Raw genomic sequence first — 22583 nt, 5'->3', positions numbered from 1 at the left:
CATAGAGATCATCTAGTCCAACTCCCCTGCTGAAGCAGGATTGCCCAGAGCATGTTAGAGCATGTTACTCAGGACTGCATCCAGGCGGGTCTTGAAAATCTCCAAAGAAGGGGACTCCACAACCTCCTTGGGCAGCCTGTTCCAGGGCTCTGTCACCCTCACCATGAAGAAGTTTTTTCTCATATTTGAGTGGAACCTCCTATGTTCCGATTACAATTTATTTTACTAGTGTCAGCAAATAGGCACAGAAAGTGAAAAATGTCAATTCAATTGGATGGGCCTGAAGTCCTTTAAATGGAGGTTTTACCTCCAAAAGACATGGGAATTTGTTTAATTTTCTATTTACATAACATTATTCATTCTGTACACACTGTAATGCCTAGCTGAGGGGTGTCTGTGATTTCAAGAACATGAGGTGTTGTGAGTAGTTCATAAAAATCAAGGGACCTGTTGTCTAAGGCAGAACATATTAGGGCTCATCTGACATAGTAAAATCAAACAGTTTCAAGAAGTTCTTGTTTAATTTGACTTTGGCACTCATTACGTAGGGCAACACAACATTGTACATCTTTGATGTCAGTGCAGTCTGAACATAGATTTGCTTGCTATTGTCATCAGGAACATAAACCGGCCTCAAGAATAATAAAACAACTTTAGTTTTCACTTTAAAAATTATGAGAGCATATAAATTAGGAAAGAGTGTTGAGGAAATATATTTAAACTGTATGATTTTTGTCAGAATTAGTTACACCAAATCAAATTAGAAACAAAATAGATGCAGTTACATTGTCTTAAGAAGTACTCATGTACAAGTCTAAGAGTCCAAACCCACATATTATTTGCTAGAGATGTTGCTTTTTCCTGTTTTCTATTTGGATTATCTTGCAACTGAGTTCCTTATATCCCTGGAAAAAGCTGACGATTCACTAATGGCTCTTTGACTAGCATCCTACATATACACCACTTTAGAAAACATAGAGGTTGGGTTCAGATGGCTTTTTGAGTGCTTGATTATATACCTCTCGTCAGATCTCACCACTGAAAAACAACGGAAGAGTCAGCAGGCAGACATCATGAGTGCCTGATATCTCTCAGATATAAACCCACAGATACCTTACTTGCACTGTGGATGGAGCACATGTGTAAGTCTTTGCAGTCAAATACCATGGCCCATTGGACAGACAGCATGGTGACAAAGGCTTTCCTGGAAAGGCCTCGTATGTGTGCAGCAAAGGCTGATACGGTAAGCAGAATTTTGGAAGTGTACGCATTCTGCATTACTCATGTTCATGGTCTCTATGTAGTGAAATAAGCTGACAAAACACAGGTCAAAGAATACATTGTCTTTTGTTCAATGATATATCTTATGTTTTTCATTTAACACAGGGAAAAATGCAACATTTTGAACCTAACAAACTCTGCTTACAGAAAAGCAAAAATCCAATGATGGTATGCATTGCTTTTGCATAGAAAAGATTAAAAGATCCATGTTAAACCACTACCACAGCTTTTGCTTCTGAGTCAGAAGTCCAAAAACCACGAAAGTTTAGTTGTGGAGTTTTTGGGGGTTTTATTGTTTGTTTGTTTTTAAAATGTTAGTCTTTCCTTACTGAGTAACCTTTTCTGGGAAGACAGATCTTTTGTTTTGCTTCATGTAGATGTGATCCTGCAGGCTCTGAATTTTCATGACATTATCTTAGCTGCTCTTGACTTCTTCCTTAGGGAAACTGAAGAATGGTGCTGACCACCCACAGTATTTTATAAGATTAGAGGAAAAACTACAAAGTTTGGAGGGCATAGACAGATGCATTTTTTTTGGCTGTACAAAGAAACAAGATAAATCAAACGAACAAAATGTCTGTTGCAGAAAATAATGAAAAAAAAAGTTCTGGTTTTATGAACAGATGTCCTACCCTGGTTAAAAGAACTCTTAATTGCTCATGTTGATTTGGCACATTCTGCATTCATTTCTGGCTAGCACCTGAAACACTAGTGAGCTGGAGAAGACAGAGGGAAAAACACAGAAAGTGATTAAGTGGAGAGGGAAGGTACTTGAGGCAGAAAAATTAAGGGGTTATAGGATGACAGAGATATAGCTGTTGCAAGTGTTTCTATTTTGAAATAGAGGAATGATCAGTGTGATGAAAGAGTTATATGTCTAAGTAGAAATCGCTGCAATTGTACATCCACTAAACTCTGTCCAAGAGTGAGACTCATTTAATGATGAGGAAACATTATTTGCAATCTTTGGAAACAATTATACTAAAAAGTAGTAAGAAAAAGATCTGCACTGGCAGGGCTACAGGTACAAATTGTTTCTAGCTCTGGAACATGAAACTTTGTAATTTAATACATGTCCTCATATGGAAACAATTGCTTTGCAAAATAGTGACTAAAATGGCATGTAGAGGATTTATTTGTACTCAAGATAACAAGAAATAGCTTTTATTTCAACAAGTACATACATTTAAAGCAGACGGTTCTGCATTGTTCTGGAGCTGCATCAGGAAAAAATGAATTACAAGCAGCTGGTGGTTTTGCTGAACAAATGTTTTGACCTCCCTGCAGAGAGGTATCTAAACAATTTCAGAATTTAAGACATCATCAGGAAAATCTTTGATTACCGTGACTGTTAAAAAGAAATAAATCATTGCAGATCAACTGTATGCTCTAGACTGAAAACATTGAAAGAAAATAAAATAATGACAATTTTAACTGCAAAGATTTTTGAACATTTGTGAAACAAAGGAATATATTAAGTGGGAGCTTTTAAAATACATCATTAAAGACTGCATTGAGATAAGTATGTAATATTTCTTCACTAATTCTCTATCAATTATGTTGATCATAATGTACAACGGTTCTAAGCATTCTTTCTGTATCAGAAGAACCAACTACCTGTCGCTTCAGGGAAATTTGGAATTTTTATTGTTGTCTGTACCATACATATTAGAACACTAATGGTGGCACATTAAACAGATTTTTCTGCCAAAAATAAACCTTTGTAAAGTCCCCTTCCTCCTTCTGTCATTCACTGAAATTTTAAACAGTTGATCAGGAAAAATAAAGAGAGAACAGCAGTGTTCCTGATTTTTTTCCATTTTTCATATCAAAATGACTGACTGTAGTCAGGCATGCTTAGAGTGTTAAAATAAAAAAATGGATTATAGACTGTTTTGAGTAATTTTGTTCAGGGAGTTTTAGAATGTTCAGTTACAATTATAAATCCCTTCAGTTTTATCTCATTATTATTAATTTTATTATTGTTATTACTAAGGTTGTCACTGCATTTGTTTAAATGGATGTCGAAGTTATTAAGCAGTGTTTTACAGATGAATATGGGGTCTATACAGACATTACTTACAAGTTTTAGAAAGAAAATTTCTTAAAAGAATAGCTTTTCTATATTTGCAGTGGGAACATGCTGCCACCCAGGTGTCAGGCTGCAGGGGGTGTCCTCCTCTTACGCCGGTACCAGATGGCAGACGTGAGCACATCTGCAGGAGGTGCGCCCAGGCAGAGGAACTGCTCCACTTAGTGACAGAGCTCTGGGAGGAGGTGAGTAGGTTGAGGAGTATCAGAGATTGTGAGAGATATAAACTACTGGAATCACACTCTGCCTTCCCTTGGACAGGCCCAACAGGCAGACAGGAGACATGATATGAAGCTGAGACAATGGAACAGGTTGGTCAGGAAAATTGTGGATGCACCATCCCTGTTTTGGGTTGGAAGGGACTTTAAAGATCATGTAGTTAAAACCCCCCTCCCATGGGCAGGGACACCACTCCCTAGACCAGGCTACTCAAAGCCCCATCCAGCCTGGCCTTGAACCCTTCCAGAGATGGGGCATGGACAGCTTAGAATCGAATCATCTTAGAGCTGGCTAGGTTGGAACTGAGGAACTGGGGCTGCTTAGCCTAAAGAAAAGGAGGCTGAAGGGAGACCTTCTCGCTCTCTACAACTTCCTGAAAAGAGGTTGTAGCAAGACTGCGGTCAGTCTCTTCTCCTAAGTAACAAGAGATAAGACAAGAGGAAACAGCCTCAAGTTGCACCAGGGGAGGTTAGATTGGATATTAGGATGAAATTCTTCACTGAAAGGGTTATCAAGCATTGGAACAGGCTGCCCGGGAAAGTGGTTGAGTGACCATCCCTGGTGATATTTAAAAGATGTGTAGATGTAGTGCTGAGGGACATAGTTTTGCAGTTAACTTGATGCTTTTAAAGGTCTTTTGCAACCTAAACGATTTTATGATTCTATGATTTTTATTATAAAGTTTGTCATTATTTCTTATTAGCATAATTTCTCTTTTTTCTGGCCTTCCTAAAGTAACCTATGAAATCACTGATCACTCTGAAACAAATGGTTCTGTGAGTTAATTTCTGTTAGTTTTACTCTTTACTGGTTAATGCTGAAGGAGAGGGACCCTAGTTGTTAATAATCTGAAGTAACTATTTTATGTGATATGATGTAGATAATAATTTCAAGTAAATTTACTCATCTTTCTTCATACAGAATCTTTTAATATTAGGGAGGATTAAGGATCTCTCTGCCATTTTTAGGATTTATCCATAGGATGGTGCCCTTTACTGAAATAATATGTGAAAGTAGAGAGTAAGGATCCAAACATAAATTGGTCTAGATACAGTACTCTGTTATACTTAATTTTTTTATTTTAAAAATTATATTAAATATCCAGTAAAGGCTGAAGATGTTACATAGATTGTTTTGGTAATAAAGAATGTGAACTTGTTGCTAACACAATGATATGAATTTTACTTATTACAAATCCAACAAAAGTAGTTTTAAAATAGGCTAATGAGAAAAACTGGTTTCAAAAAAGAAGTCATCTGTAGAGAGTGGAAAATCTTATTCTGCACAGTGGTGAGTTGAAATCATTATAGGAAACAGTAACGTGATTGCCTGCTGACTTAAGACTGAACGAGAAAAAGTGATTTTGCTGAAGTTACTGTCTTGTTTAAACAAAAGATTTAACGCATGTAAAAGCCACAAAGCTCACAAAACCTTAATATATGACAAAGTCATATACTCTTTTGAATAATATTGTTCTATATAAATAATATCAGTGCGATCTTTTCAATGAATGAATTGATCTTTATGACTAAGGGCATCAGAACAGTACATCAGAAAAAAATCAGTAAATCTTTTTCAAGATGTCACATTGCTAAACTAACTAAAATAAATTTCTCTGCCATAAGAAAATGATTCTGCATTTTTTTGAAAGCAGATTAATATGCTTCTTTTAGGTATACCGACTAGTGCATGTTTTATCAGAGAACATACTTTGAGTGTTTTATAAAATAAATTAAAGGGAAAATACTTTACCTGCAGCAAAATGGGCAGTAATTATCCTCATCTTACTTTGTGTATTAATGTGCAATGGTCTTGGAAGCTTATTATTCTGTACTCACACATAATGAATGAATGGACTAATAATAGCTCTATTACTTACTAAACACCTAACTTGAAGCTTGCATTTGTGAGCCAAACAACATATTAGCAACTAAATAAAGCAAACTACTTCTAAAGGAATTTAGCATTTAGCAAAATAGCTAATTAAATAGCTAGTTAAATTTAGAATAAAATTATGATTCAAATCAGTGAAATAAAGAAAAATAACAACAAAATAACCCAGATGGATGTCAATCTCAAAAACATTTAGGTAAATTGTATCCAATTATTACAATAAAGGCTAAATGGTCACTTCTTTTTCTAAGCAATAAGAACACAGTCATTCTGGAAAGTACTTATACTGTTACATAGGTAAAATGAAATAGGGCTTTATTAAGCACAAGATGCTCATCAACTTTTGGAAAGAGTTAATGAGGAATTAACATAAAGATTGTATAGATTATATTATGATATATAGCAACCAAAAGAGTTGTAATGCAGTTGAATTCAAAACTTGCATTCAAAAAACTCTAAAAATTCTTTATTCAGACTTGTCATTTGTTGATTTGTATAATACAAATTAACTTTTGATGAAACTTTTCTGTAGAGTATTTCTAGAACCAAGATTTTTCACCCTGTGCTACATTTTGTCATTCAAAGATCCAAAGATCCTGATAAAATTATGACAAAGGTCTGATAAATTTCTCGGGGTGTCACTCTTCTCCTATGTGCTGTCAAACTGACTTTCCACTACTTAATCTTTATTTTATGTGCAGAAGAACCTAATTCTGATTATAAATACCTTTTGATTAATATAGGTGTAATTGTCTTGACTTCAGCTAAGTTATTTCAGTGAGGATCTATCTATATTACTGAGTGGAAGAGGTGACCTTGTCCCTAAAAATAGACAGCTTGACTCATTGTTGATATACAGAGAAAAGTGCAGAATGTTAAAAGTTTCAATTCAGAACATTATTATGGTCTTTGATTTACTGTTTTGTTTCATTTCAGAGAACTCCTGTAAGATTCTAATTACAGAAAGAAAAACTAAGACACTCTGCCCATGAAGATAAACACTCAAAGCCTTCTGACCCTTACACTATGCTGATATTCTCTAAGTAGCAGACAGTATTCAAAGGTCTGAACATAAATGTAATAAAATCTTTCTGTAATGAGACTATATAATTGTGAAATTCCACAAACATATTATGATAGTATTTTCCAAGGTCTTTAAGAAAGCACACTATAATTGCAAACTTACAAAAGAAAAAGAAATGAGAAAATAGAACTTGTTCTGATTATTTCAAATCAGTCTACCCTGTATTTCTCTCAATACGAAAAAAATTAATAAGGTGGCATTTTAATACAGACTTCCTGCTTTGTGGCTGAGGTATTAACAGCTTGCAGAGGAAATTGTACATGCACTAGTAAAATCAACACAGTATTTCTAATTATTTTAATGGATATTTCATCAGGCCATTGTAGATCAGAAAGATGAAGCCTATAAGAAAAGTAATTTAACATTTTCTTCTTAACTCCCTTTATGGAAATGCTATTAACTCCAAGTAAGTTAAATGTTTTAACTAAAGTGCATACACTATGTTAAAAATAAAAATACCTTTACATTCAGATTTTACTCTTTTTTTCATTTGTGGACACTCAGATGTGTCTATTTTCAGCAGAACTTTTAGCAAAGCTGGAATAAAAAAGCATCTGTCATAAGTTACCTTGTTAATGACTAGTCAGTATGAAAGAAGTAACATATAAGAAGGAAACTGAACAACTAAGCACACACAGACACACAGACATTCTAGAGTGGATGGCAATGGGCACAACATAGAAGACCAGTCACTTAGGGATGGGTTCTTAAAGAAGCTCAGGCATCGCCCTCAAGAGATTTGGCCTGAAGTTTTCACTGATATAAAGTGGGAAACAAGACCGACATCAGTGTTTGGCTTGTGAGACTGTGCAAAACTTATTATGGTACGTTCAGGAGAAGGGCCAAAGGCAGTGGAAAGGAATGAAGCAGAAGGATGAGCGAGGGAGGATGGGAAAATGGGGGTGGGTGGATAAAAGGGGCCTATCACATGTGAGCAGGTCACTGTGCTTGTCTGTCTGCGCCCTGCGTAAGATCCATGCAGTCTAACCGATCCTCTTAGTAAATCTTTAACTATTTTTTCCTGTGTAACTTCACTATCTCTCTGAGTGCTGCAGTATGTGAGTGTCAGTAAATGGAAAAGAAGATGGGAATCACAGGGCATATAGCTCTGTGTACCAGCAACTGAGGGACCTGGGTGTATTTATCTTTCCTGAGTGAATTTAGTTGTGAATGTGTATGTGCATGTGTCATTGTCAGGGTTTAACTCCAGCCGGCAACTAAGCACCACACAGCTGCTCACTCACTCCCCAGCACGGAGAGAATCAGAAGAGTAAAATTAAGAAAACTCATAGGTTGAGATAAAGAGAGTTTAATAGCTAAAGCAAAAGCTGGGCATGCAAGCAAAGCAAAACAAGGAATTCATTCACTGCTTCCCCAGCAGGCTCTTGTTCAGCCATCCCCAGGAAAGCAAGGCTTCGTCACGTGTAACAGTTACTTGGGAAGACAAACGCCATACATCCAAACATTCCCACTTTCTTTTCCTTGCCCCGGCTTTATATGCTGAGTTTGACATCCTATGGTATGGAATATCCCTTTGGTCGGTTGGGGTCAGCTGTTCCACCTGTGTCCTTTCCCAACTTCTTGTGCACTCCCCAGCCTGCTTACTGGTGGGTTGGTGTGAGAAGCAGAAAAGGAATTGACTCTATGTAAGCACTGCGCAGTAATAACTAAAACATCCTGCATTATCAACACTGTTTTCAGCACAAATCCAAAACATAGCCCATACTAGCTACTACGAAGAAAATTAACTCTGTCCCAGACACAACCAGCACAATCATTCGTTAACAAACCTCAAGCTGGCCTAGCCAGCAAGCAGGAGACAGTCATCTATAAAGACATGAGGTCTAAGCCAGGGGCTGGGCATGGATTTTAGGTGAATTTAGGTTTTGTGCTAATGGTTGAGGGATCTGTGACTCGGTGGCTGCAACATCAGTGTCAGACAAGTGTTCAAGTGCATGCATCTCTTTGTTAGTGAACATCAAGCTAGACTAGCTGGTGAGCAGGACAACACCTGCATGCTGGGTAAAGGGCCCAGGGTCCAGCTATGGGCATTAGATAGACTGAGAGGCTGTGTGGATATTTGAGGGATCCACGACTATGTGTGTGAATTTACAGAGTGAGGGTGTGCGTGAGTTTTCATTTCAGTCCTGATCATCTGAAAAGGAGCAGCAGGACTGGGCTGCTTTATGTGAGTGCTGTTGGTGTTCATGGGGTTGCAGTTAAAGGCAGTGCCCTGGCCACTGTGTGGCTAGCTATGTTAGTGTATTCTCCGTGTGTGTGTGCTTGCACCTCTGGGACACAGACTCATGTTTTTTATATTTTCTAATAGCATTTCCTGCCTTCTATTCAGAAGAAAAAACATGCAAAAGCTCAAATATGGGAGGACTAAACTCCCATAAAACAGAAATATAAAAGAAAAACTGCATTGTAAGTCAGGGAACTCTGATTATTCTGAAAATGGATGAAAAGATCAAACTGTTTAGTATAAACAAAGGACTGACAGTAGCCAAGAGGTACAAGTTTGCGCAAAACAGTATATTTGGACTTCTGTTCAATAGAGACCATGTAAGACTTGTTTCCCATATTTGCCTTAACTTACCCTCACGTAGGCTGTCCATAATCATATCTTAGATTATTTCAGTACTTGTGATAGATAGAATTTCTTTAATTCAGATACAAAGTATTTCAGTTCTATTCTCATATGCATTTTATGATGAAGACAATAAATAACAATCCCTGAAAATAGTTTCTAGGAGCCACTGGAGCACGTGTAATACTGTTTCTTCCCCAGACACCAGATCCTGAGTATAAAAAGCAGTTATCTAAAGAGCATGAAGAATGCTACAAAACTTGGGAAAAAAATTAAGCTCTTGAGCTGGCTGAAAGTAGTGAAAAAATAACGGCAAAAGTCTCTATAGATGAGAAATAATACTAAAAGCTTTAGGATGATGCCTTTCCTTTACAAATACCATTTCATCCCCAGTCCAACTCACTCTATTCTTTCTCTCAACCCTAACTTTAACTTTTCTACCGACCTTTAGAAGACACTCAACTATTGCCAAAAGTAAAGTGTTCTCACAGTCCAGTTCTTTTCTGCTGCGCAAAGAAAACTGCAAAAGGCTTGCATGCACAGCTTTGTTAGTGGAGTCTAGCCAACAGCATAAATCAAGTCAATGAAGAAAGTTACTCTAAATGAAAAAAAAAATGCTGTCAGAGAGAGGGAGAGAGAGGCAGAGGGATGGAGAGAGAGGAAACAAAAAAGGGAGAACTCTCCCCAGGTGGCTTGTCTGGAAGAGGAGCAACATGGCCACAGATGAGCATTCACCACTGGGAACTCTCACCAGTGCAGCAGGTGGTAATGATAAAGGTGCTGAAGATGAGGATCTGTTGTCGTGCTTCACCACCAGTTCTATAAACTTTCCAAAAGCAGCAACATAAATTCCCAATTGGTTGTGACTGTTCTTGATGTTAATAGCACTGACTGAAGTATGTTAATCAGGAGTAAATTTGCACACTGATTGGCTGTTAAGTTTCTGTTCACAATATTATTAGATAATATTTGACAAGTATTCAAATGACTGTTATTCACTCGGTTGAGAATTATGCTTTAGTTTCTTTAATATAAGCCAAAGTTCACAAGTAACACATGGAAAGGAAGTGGGGAGAAGAGACCTGACTCTGAGACTACTGGTATTATACTTCCCATGCAAACACATCAAAGCAACAAAATCTAAGTATATGGGTGCATGAAATGAGAAAAAGAAGTCTGAGACTAACAGTGTACGCACTCAAAAGCAAAAGTGCTGCCACAGTGGAAAATACTACCTAAATAAGTAAAAAGAAAGGTCACAGAATAGCAGATAGTAGACCACTAACATTAATGACAAGTCACCAAGTTGCCCAAGAGAACTTGCAACAAGTTCTCAACCCTAACTCTAACCCCGATACTTTCCTAGTGCCTTAGATAAGACCTCCAGTCATGGTCCCGGGGAATAATCTTTGCAGCCTGCTGTTACCTTTCATAGTGCCTTGCCAGCTCTATAGCACGCATAGCTCTGTTTTTCTCTCAACCCAAACCCTAAGCCTAAGTGTAGGCTGAGCCTGACACACTGCTGTTGTTGTAACAGAGTGTCATGGTTTAACCTCAACTGGCAGCTAGGACCACACAGCTGCTCGCTCAATTCTACCCCTTCCCCACTTCGAAGGGTAGGGAGAAGAGGGAAAAAAGGAGTGGAAAGGTAAAAAAACCCAAACTTGTGTGTTGAGATAAAGACAGCGTAATATAACAATAGGGGAAAAGGACAATAAGAATAAGAATGGTAAAAGAATATACAAGATAAAATAATACAACAGAAATCACCCTCACCACCTAGTGAATTGGTTGCCCAGCCCAAGCAGTGATGGCAGATACCCACTCCCCAGTCAACCTCCATTTATTTACTAAACATGACATCTATGCAATGGAAAATTCCATTGTCCAGCTCAATCTGTCTGTGCTCCCTCTCAGCTTCCATGGGAAGCTAAAAAAGTTCCTTGACTAATATAAAATCACCTGGAAACAAATAAAACAATATGCATTACTGACATGCCTTTCATACCAAATCTGAAACACAGCAGCCACTGGAAAGAAAATTACTCTATCCCAGCTGAAACCAGGACACAGGGTTAGGTCTAACAGTATTTTTCCAGGACTTGTACTGTATGTCTTCTAGTAATTATATTTTAAAAAAAAAAAAAAAACAACCAACAAACTAAACCCGTCAGACACTCTACATGTAATGCAAATTTTTTCCTCAAGATATTTAACTTCATTAAACATTTATATCACTGTGTTTCCATTTTTGAGATCCATGAACCTGGAGAGGCAGATGGCTAAACGGTTTGCAGATGGTTGAAAATGATAAATGGCTGTGACAAGGTTAGTAATAGTACTTTTGTTCACTGTATTAGTGCAATCTGTTTCTGCCTAGGAAGCAACCTGAACTATTAAATGAACTTAAATTAACAAAATATTTTCCTCTACTTTTTGCTGTGATATTTCGTAGTTTTATTTTCAATATAATTCATGCTTACCTGTCCTGAGTGCCATTTTTATATATTGTGTAGTTTAACAGCTATTAGCTATGTCTTGGGTGACACCTGCCATTTTTTGCGTGTATATTGTTTAAGCTTTTTTTTTCACACACATTTACAGGTTTTTCAATGTCCTTGAGTTCATAGCATATAATTAATAAAAAAGAAAATCCTTATGGCCTCACAGATGCATACCACAACTATCCTGCAAAACTGGTAGAAGCAAGTCCATGTATTTGATTTTGTTTTATTCCCTTGAATTAATCTATCAGCTGCAATAATTAGGAATGGCAAGAGTACTAGGAAAAAGATGTGTTATGTGATCATATTTTTTAAGCGTATTTATTGATTATTTTCCTGTTCCAATTTACTAGACTGGCAACGAAGAATGAAGCAGGAGATAGCAAAAGATCATTAGAGAGGCACAGTATTGGTGCCAGGTAGGGAAAAGATTACCATAGAAATATGGGAATGGACACCCAGTGTGATTCAGACCAACGGTTTGTCTGGTTAGGCCTCCTTTACTTAACAGTATCCAGCACCATTTATTTCCAGCATAAGGTAGAAGAAAAACTTAGGCTGTAGTCGTTGACATTCCCACCAATTCAATGTGGTCTTAATTTAATCTCTATTTCATTTCTGGCAATGGAATTTTTTCCTGGAATAATTTCTCAGTAATCTCTTCATTTAAAAAAAAAAAAAAAAAAAAAGAAAAAAAAAAAAGGAAGAAAACCCCAACTATTTATTAGCATACAATGGAATTTGTCTAGGCATTGCTTTGTTTTTAAAAGTTCTGTTCTAGCACAGTTTGTGAATGGCCTTGTCCTTTTAAACAGGGAATTTTATCTACCATTGTACTGGCCATGCCAGAACCTTTATTAAATTCTGCAAAGGTCTTCACCATCTTCTCAGATTTTACTAAGCTTATTTACTTGCAAATCCATGATAAATATTTCTAACATCAGTTCTACTCAGGACGCATCACCGTAAATGTATTGCCGTGGTGCATTATAGCAACAATTTCTATTAGTCTTCTTCCTCTTATCTAGTTCAAATCAAGTACAGTATCTCAAGTCCTTTATAATAAAAATATCTTCATAAGAGTTTATGGGTAGTATTTTAGCCAGCTCATATGTCCAGCTCTTATATGTTTATGTGACTTCTTTTGACACATTAAATCTTCATAATTTACTATGGATTTCAGCCTCTTCCTTTCCTATATTTCAGTTGCTGATAATCCTTTAAGAAGAAAGATAAGGTAGATTGTTCCCTTGTAAAAATAATTTGGTTTCTTGTCAATGTTCCTATTCTTATTCAGAGTTATAACTTAACTTATCTATATAAAGCTATTCCCAGGGAGTGTTGGTCAGGAATACATTTCGTTGCATTGAGTCACGATGCTTAACCAAACTTCACCAAATTTTCCTAATTCTTTTATTGAGTATCCCATGACACTTATTTGTCCTGTTAGCATCTTTGCACTTCAAATGTCCACTTTGGTTTTCCAATTTCCACTATCCATTTTCTCCTCTAAGGTTTTTGATGTTTTCTATTGGATTTAATGAAATTGGATTTTTATTTTCTGAAAATGTATTTCAGCATGACAAGAACACGAGATGTTTTCTTAGAGAATACAGGTTTTTTTCACCTGTCCTTCTGTCTGTCTTCCTGCTCCTTCTCCACAGTCTGTCAGCATTTCAGAGATATTCACCTGTTCTTTGATGCTGCAATTTACCAGACAAATCCAAGTGTTTCTGTTTCATTACTTTTAATACTTCTTTTTGACTGGTATGTTCTTCTTTAGAAAAAAAAAAAAAAAAGCCCTTTAAAAAGTCCTTTTTCAAAGTTTCTAGTTCAAGACTAATTTCGGCTCTAGTTGCAATACACATTTTTCTCCTAACATTAATCTTTCAAAAAAATCCTGCCCATCGCTACAGTTGGTAGCTTTGTACACTGTGACGACTCAGAGTGACTGTTTGTGCCTTCTAGCAGTCATGTGATCAGACTGGACCCTTGCCTTGGCCATCTGGTGAATACCATATAATGTGCATGATTTAAGGAGACAATCAAGCACCTCTAATAATTATTATGTCCATCTCCTAGGATATGGTCCTCTTTTCCCCATTCTCTTCACCTTTCTTTATGCTGAGTGCTGCAACATTAACAATTACTTGCCAAGTTTTTCTCAAACTTTTGCAGCTGTGTCTCCCATTTTTGGATTTTTGTTCCAAACCATAATGTCAATAACAGTGGCTTTCAACTGTTGACAGAACCTGGTCTGCCATTTCACTTGATACGTGAAAATTATGCAGTATGTTGCAGGCAACAGTAAAAATTTTGGAACAGGCATGCCCAGGTCAGTTGTTTGTAGCTGTTCTTGTACCCCCTGCAAAAGTAACTATCAACAAGCTTTTCTTGTCTACAAAACTGAGCAGAAAAAAAATGTAATTGTTAGCTGTGACATTAAAGGATGAAATAATACATGGGTTGTTTAAACACTGAATATTTTAAAGAATTTTCTGAACCTCAGTCCTAAACTATATTGCCCTCAGTCCATAAGCTAGATTGCCATCTTTTCACAGCTTTAACACTTAGATGATAAAAACTGTGTAGGCTATAATTCTGCATTTCATTCAACAGAAAACCTTCCACCAATGTGCAGTTTTATTTATGAGCTTCCAGAGAGCATGATATCATATTGAAATTCTCATCAGTAGAATGTAAACAAACATGCTCCAAAATACTATTCAGAATTGATTTATCATACCTTAAAATGATTCAGTCAATATTCCTTTTTTTTTTTTCATGTGTACCTTTCTCCTGTTGTCTGAGACAGTAAAAATGACAAGGTTTCAAGGCTATGTCTGAATGATAAAGTTTCATGGAATCAAGAAGCAAATATACCACTAGGCTTACTCTTTAATTGCTTAATCTCTGGTACAGTCTCATCCCAGGTCAGCTAGCATTCTCCTAAATTCCAGGACTTGTTTAGGGGATAAACTGCTCAGGAAATATATTATGGAAAAGATTAAAAACTTTAACTCGAGAATAGGTCACAGTACCTCTTAGTTTACTGGTACAGGTGTAGGCCTAAAAATGGACTTCCTCCCACCTATCCAAAATCATAATATATAGAAGATAATAACTAGATTATTTTCATTTGTTTGCTTGTATTTTGCCTTTACACTATCAATTATTTAATCAGAGCTCTAGAAATTATGTTTTTTATGAGAAATGGACGCTGAAGTTTTCCCTTAATGACCTAATGCTTAGAATGGAGTCTAACAAACTCACTCACCAACTCTTCTCAGGTTGATGAAACTAAGGGAGTAAGAAACAATGAAATATGTTACAAAAACTAATGTCTAGTAATGTGTACACAAAATAGTAATTATTTTAACTACCTCAGCAAATTAAGGAATCTACAGTGTAAATATCAACACTGATTTTTAATTCCAGGCTCCCTTTATAATTAAAGAAAAGAAATAAGTAATTCTGAGGATAAATTAATTGTACTTGTTTTAGACTTCTACTTCATAATAAAATGAATCACTGTGTAAAGGCAACAATTTCTCTTCTGTGCGTTAAGGAACTACAGGTCCTACCCTGGCCACAGGATAAACTTACTAGCTAATTGTAATGGAGCAGCATGTAGACAGCTCATCTTTGGCATCAGTGGTTGCCTCACTGGTAAGTCCTTTTCCCTGTCCAAAAGTGAAGCATTTTCTTATGAAAATATCCTTTTGCATGACAATAGAAATTATAAATAGAATTGTTTACATCTAAGAAAACCCTATAAGAACTCTAAACACCATAACACTGGTGAACCTTTCCATGGCATGCAGCAGGTCATGCCATGACTGGAGGTTCATTCAGTGCAGCACATCTAGGGATTGCCAGCATTGAAGACATGTAAGATTATCTATCCTCTTTTTCTTTAGAGTGTTTGCTCCAATAAATGGTATTTAAATGAATATGGAGTCTGAATGCCTTTCTTATTGAGGTCATAACGAACACTGACACTGGTACATTATGGTAGTTTTAAACCTGATCTCTGGATTTGGTCGGCCGAATCCTTGATTGTTCTACAGCAATACACGTCCATTGTAATGTGGTAGTAAGATGAAAGTTTATGGACAAAAGTTAGTGCATATGATACTGTTAGGTAGTTCCACATCAAATACACGTTTTGACTGATGTTATAGTCTTCTTTCGATTCTGTGTTAAAGGAAAGTACACTTGCTATTAAATTCTTCATATTCTTGAGTCATGATACTGAAGCTAAATGACTTAATTTAACCAACAAAGCCTACTATATGATTATTATTTATAGATTTGAGTGGCTATTAATAATTCATTTATAAGTTGTGAATAATAACGGCCTTGTGAGATTTAGCCTACAAAATTGCTCTATGAATATGTATGCATTATTGTAATGTTCATCCTTCACAAGACCTGAGCAGGAGAACAGTACAAATAAAGCACACAGTAAGTGCTACATTCATAAAAGGTTATTTTTGCAATTTCTATGTAAATAGACAGCTCTCTGTGGAGAAAATGTGTGGAATGAGGAAAGAAGAGGGAATGCAAACTATCTGTTCATGACTAGAGTCCTGGGGTCAAAGGCTTTTTAAAGTAATTACCTTCACAGTTTTAGGGCAGCAGTTGGATCCTTCTGCTGTTAATGGAAATATTTTCATAGTCTGGGAATCTAGGTGTTGAGATTTCCTCAAAATTGAGGTGGACTTTAAATAAATCTTTCAATGAATTTCACAGATTCAGGCTCACCCCTCCCCACACAGAGGAGTGCAGAGGCAGAGGGCAGCAGGGGAGCCCCAGTGCCCCAGTCAGAGACACCAGCCCCTGCCCGGCCCTCCAGGGCTGTCCTGGAGACCATCAGCTCTATGGAACAGATGATGCCCAGCACCATGAATCCCCAGGGGTGGCTCTCTGGAGCACCACACAGACTGGGGTGGGGGTGAGGTTTCTGCCCTATGGGATGGAATTCTTTATAGGATGTGGGGGAAGAGTGTGCTGGGATTGTGCAAGTCGTCTTATGGGATGCTCAAGGAAGAAACCAAAGGCAAGAAAAAGGAGGGATCCAGGTGGTTTGGGGAGCAATAAAGAGCAAAATGCAGGAAGCAAAGGATAAAAGGGTACTTGTCAATTGTGAACAGTTTGCTGGTCAGTGTGCATGCCTGTCTGACCATGCTTTGTGCCAGGCCAGTGCAGTCTGCTCTGTCTTCTCATTAAACTCCATTTCTGACTCCTTTGCTGGATGAGGGACTCTCTATTCTGTATGCATGTGTGTGTTTGGGTTCTAAGTGCCAAAACTGCAGTCAGACCATGGCCCATGCATCCAAGCTTTTAAGCTTCCATGCTTTGAAGGAGCACAAGGAGGCTATCATTGCAACACCTGTTAAACAAGAGTGTCTTCTTTCTCTGCTGTGTAGTTTATTCTTAAGCCTTGCCTAGCTAGTCACACAGAATAAGGTACAGGAAGTAGGAAGGCTTTGGAAACTTAAACATGGTAAACTGTAATAATAAAAACAAATAATTTCAGAAAATTATTTTTTTTTCTAAGAACTTTAAAACATTATTTTCTTGAGACAAAGATATAAGCAGTCAAAAAATTGGTAAAAGTATACTTAAGAGTCAGGATTAGCCCTTCTCCTTTAAGGTACTATGTGATCTGTATGTAGAGAAGAGTTGTATGAAAAGTAGAAAAAGGAAAGGGGAAAAAATATTTTCCTGAGGTGTAGCAGTTGGAAAAACTAATCACTAATTTTAAAAGAAAGCAACTGTGATGTTAACTTGGAAACAGGAATGATAAGAATCAGCTTATTATAATGTCACCTGTTGACCAGGCTAAAATAATCCCTAGATTTGTGGTCAAGGAGTGAATATGCTGCCCATCCTTGAATTGGATGTCAGTCGTCCCCAGGCAGAAACACTACAAAGCCAGCTAAAAGAGAGAGTCTTGCTGGCTTTAAGCACAGTAGGAAATTTACTTAGTTTTTGTCAGCTAGAAGTCACTGTTCTACACATCACACACATTACAGTTGGCAGCCTTTATTCTCAAATGAGAACTACAATACCAATAATTTCAAAGAGTTATTTTTAAATGCGTACAATACAATTGTGGAATATGTTCTAAATAAGTTTTTATTGTCCTCCTAACTGATGTGTCATTAACAGAGAATAACAATTTTTTTTTTTCAGGCTCGTCCAAGAGGCAATAGAAGTACCAAAGGAGAGTCCAGAGTGACTTTACATGAATTTTCATAAAAATACCTTTGTCTAGTCAGAGTCCTCTCTATTCTGCTTCCAAAAGGGTCCACAAATTATTCCTACCTTTTTACTGAGACTTTGAGCATGTTCTTCTTTGAGACCTTTCTGGGCAGTGGCATACTGCATATGGAAACCCTGCAAAGATCATGATCCCATCATGATGACCTCCCCATAGGTGTTTACTGGCTTCTATGAGGTTTCATCCTCGTCATCCCTTCTCCAGGTTGAACCAGCTTCTCCTCACAAGACAAGTGCCCTGACCAGTGTAGTGGCTTTCCACTATACTGTCCCTAGATTATTGATTTCTTTCTGTTTGGTACCAAAAATTAGCTGCAGTATTCTAGATGCAGTCTAATGAGAGCTGACTAAAGAGAAGGAGTCATTTTTCGTGATGTACTCGCTGTGCTTCTGTTAATACAGCACAGGAGGCTCTTGGCTCTCTTTGCTGTCAGGGTACACTGCTGGGCCATGATCAGGTTGCTACCTGGCAAGACACCCCAGGTCTTTTGAGCAGAGGTGCTTCCCAGGCCATCAGGCCCGACCCTGTGCCGCTACCAGGGATTCTCTTTGCCAGATACATGACCTCCCATTGAGAATGTCCCGTGACTTCTGTTGATCCATTTGTCCAGCCTGTCTACATCCTCCTCAATGGCAACCCTTTCCTTGAGCCCAGTGACTGGGCCATCTACCAGTTTTTGTCATCTGCAAGTTTGGTCAGGGCACACTGGCACTCCTCCCAGTTTTTTGTAAAGATGTTAAGTGGGATTGGTCCCAGTAGAGACCTCTGTGGCACTCTGCTTGTTACCACCAGCATCTAGGTAGAGTATGACCAATTAACCATTGCCCCTTGAGTCTAATAGTCCAACTACTTTTTTTTTTTTTTTTTTTTTTTGTTGCCATGCATCTAAACCACAACATCCCTACCTGGATATAAGAATCACAGAATCACAGAATCTTCATGGTTGGAAGGGACCTTTGAGATCATCGAGTCCAAACACACACAAAAAAACAAACAAACAAAAAAACCCCCCCAAAACCCGCACAAACAGACACAAACCAACAATCTCAGGCACTAGAGCATGCCCTGAAGTGCCATGTCTACACATTTCTTAAACACCTCCAGGGATGGCGACTCCACCACCTCTCTGGGCAGGCTATTACTTTACTCTCTCAGTAAAGTAATTCTTCCTAATATCTAATCTAAACATCCCCTGCCGCAACTTCAGACCATTTTCTCTGGTCCTGTCTTTATTCACTTGGGAGAAGAATGCTTCATAAAACCTTCATAAAGACTAAGAAAATATCATTCAGTGCTCTCCCCTTATCTAGAAACCCAGGCATACCATAGAAAGCAATCAAGTTTGTCAGGAATGATTTTTCTTGAAAAAATCACACTGATTATTCCCAATCAGCTTTTTCTCTTCCAAGTGCTCAGAAACTGCTTCCAAAAGGACTCATTCCATGATTTTCCCAAAGGCTGGTGTGAGGCTGACTAGCCTGTAGCTCTCTAAACTGTCTTTTCAAGCTTTTTAGAGGATGGGTGCAATATTTACATTCCTCCATTAATTGAAGATTTCCCCTGATGTACATAACTTTTCAAAATTATAGAGTTGCCTTGCAAGGGCACGGTCCAGCTCTCAGCACCCTTGGATGTAAGCTGTCCATCCCAGGGACTTACATGGGTCAAGTTCTCTGAAGTGATCCTTGACTCACCCTGGATCCACTCCTGGTAGCTCTTTCCCTTGAACCCAGCCTTTTAGCACAGTGGCCAGAAGCACCTTGTAGGTGGAAGGTCTTCATTTGCCTCCCTTTGCTGACCTAAAGAACATATTTGTACCTCAGCCTCATCTGTCTCCAGTTTTAATCTGTTCTTCTAATACAGACCAGAAAATGCTTCTTTTAACATGGAGTTTTCAACATTAAGCTGAAATGCTGAACTATTAAACACTTCACCAAATTTTTCAAAATATTTGCAAATCAATATTTTTTGTATAATTTTAAAGTGAAAGCATTGTACTCAAGTTTTCTGTATTAGCTTACTGGAATACTTATTTAAAAAAAAAAAAAGTGGGGGTATTATGCAGATGTTATTAAAATGTATGAACTATGGAACTCAGGAAGCTTTCCAAAGTGTTGGCATTCATAAATTATACTTGAAGTGAAATGTCATTATGTTTTTGGAAAGCCTGCACTTAGTAAGTCCTTGCTCAGCAGAAAGATTTTCTCCCTGGATGAGATGAGAGGATAACAGGTACACATCATAGAATTGTCATTCTTTCTTCAGAGTTAACAGGAATCAGAGGGCTTAAAAAACATACCGCTTTTTAAAGGAAATGCCTCTTAAAGGATACAGAAAGTAATGGACCTATTTCATGACGGTTAGACCAAGTCACTCTACTATAGAAAATTGTCAACTATTATCACTGTTGGTAAAAAAATATAATGAATTCTTGATTTAATAGGCCCATCTCTACACTGATCTTTTTTCACTTTTTCAGCTCTGTTAAATTTAAAAGCATGTTTGCTTACACAGAAAGTATATGACTGGATGTGTGCAAAATTTTTCCCTCAGCAAATTTATGTCCTGTTATTTTGCAAATATAATCAACTACAAAGTTTTATCTAAATGGGTAGGAGCATAAAATTTCTCACATCTGTCTTATGAAAATTAAGACTAGAGCATGATTTCTTGTGCCAGTTACAATTTATTAGCTATTTGGTCATATGATGAAAGGTGATTTCTTTAACACATCCTAGGGAACTATTGCTCACTGACTCAACCTATTGGTGCTTTAAGATAAAGAAAATTACTTCATAACTGAAGTGTTGCAATTGAGGCAAGCAGTTATTACGGCTCAGCTGATGCGTGATAATTCATTAAACCATAGTAACTCAATAGCTTTCACTCATTTGATAATAAAGTATATGTAACCATTTATTGTGTTTATGCATATTAAAAATCAGTGGGTAATTCTTTATGCTTCTACCAAATGTTCTTTGTGATAGTAAGAAGCAATTTTTTTTTTTTTTAATAGAAGCAATCTACATCTTAGTGTTAGGAATGAATTGCTATAAATCAGAGGGAACTTCATGTTGGTGAAAACGACCCACATTCATAGCTCTATAATAATTATTTGGATGTCAATGGAAATTTTGCCAGTAACTGCTGTGGGTAAATTCTTCTCTTAGGATTATGGTGCCATACAGCTCAGGATAACTATGTTCCACCACCACTTTTTTCCACTAGTAGTAACGTGAAATTAATACATTTGCAGTATTGTCTCTCTCCATTATTTCTTTGCTTAGAAAAGAAATAATTGATCTAGTTAACGAAATGTCAGTTTGTATCCACAGCTAACAGTAGTAAATTGAATTCAGTGCTGCTTGAGGTACATTTGATGCTCTATTAGTATGATGTCTCATGAGAAAATAAATGAGAATAAAATATTATGTTTTCTAACACTTGCTTTAAAAAAATTCTTATAAGAAAACCTTATGATTTCAATGTGTTGTCAAAGTTGGAAAAATATGCAATTTAACATAAATTCTTGAATAAAAGGTCATAGAACGATGGAACATTTTTGTGTGTTAGTTTTTCATAACTTCAATACCTATGTATCAAAGCTATAAACATATTAACTCCATGCCCTTAATTCCTTTCTCCACTGAATAATCATTCTACAAGGGCAAAGGCAGCCTAGTTTATTAAATTGTTTATTTACTCTATTATCAACACCTCCCCACCTAATTATAGCAAAAGTGTAGCTTGCTGCTGCAGTGTATACTTAAAACATTTCTGCAAAAAAACCCCCCATACTGATAATTTTATTTCGTCCTTTCAATATCCTTCCCCTTCCTGTATTTGTTTATTCCATCTGTTGTGTCATTTCTTGATTAAAAAGCCTCTCCTGCAATTGCTAGTGAGGACAGTTTAAATTCTGTTGTCCTTCTATAACATTAGCACAAACAAATGACAGGGAATCACTTTGTAAGACAGGGTAGATCATAAAAGTAGGTAGATCATGAAAGGTCTGCATCTTACCCAGCTACCCGAAAGAACACTAGACTTAGGAGTGCACCCAAACATCACAGTTAATTTGGTTCCAGATGCTGTTGAGTTAGAACTTCTTTGAGCAACTGTTTGGAAGAGAGACTTAGAAAAGAGATATATTGGAACAATATTAGCTGATATGGACTCAGGCAAGGGATAAGAACAGATAGTAGTTGGAATAAAAAAATGCAGCATATAGAAGTTTGGACAAGTGGAGAATTTTGCATTCAATTCTATGCAACTGGTATAAAGTAATCCAGAAGAAAGCAACACAAACAAGTAAAGTGAGGATAGAACAAGTTTAAAAAAACAACAAAAGGTTACCTTTAAATAGCAATCTTCCAATTTGTTCTTTTTTAATATTAGGTAATATTATTCTCATTTTATTAAACTGCAAACAGTATTCTTCCTAAAATTCAGCTGCAGATTATCAGTGTGTCTACTGTACCATTTTCTGAAAAAGCAACCATTGCTAACACTTTGGTAATTGCCTCTAAAGCACACCAATTGAGCAGTACAATGCTACTGCTACTAGAATCCAAATATCAGTCTTTGTGTGATGTTCTTGTTACAAGCCACAGGGCATTGAACAGAGAGCA

This window comes from Numenius arquata, chromosome 3 (assembly GCF_964106895.1).
Source record: "Numenius arquata chromosome 3, bNumArq3.hap1.1, whole genome shotgun sequence".
In the NCBI taxonomy this organism is placed as follows: Eukaryota; Metazoa; Chordata; class Aves; order Charadriiformes; family Scolopacidae; genus Numenius; species Numenius arquata.
Note: the sequence above shows the minus strand (reverse complement) of the source record.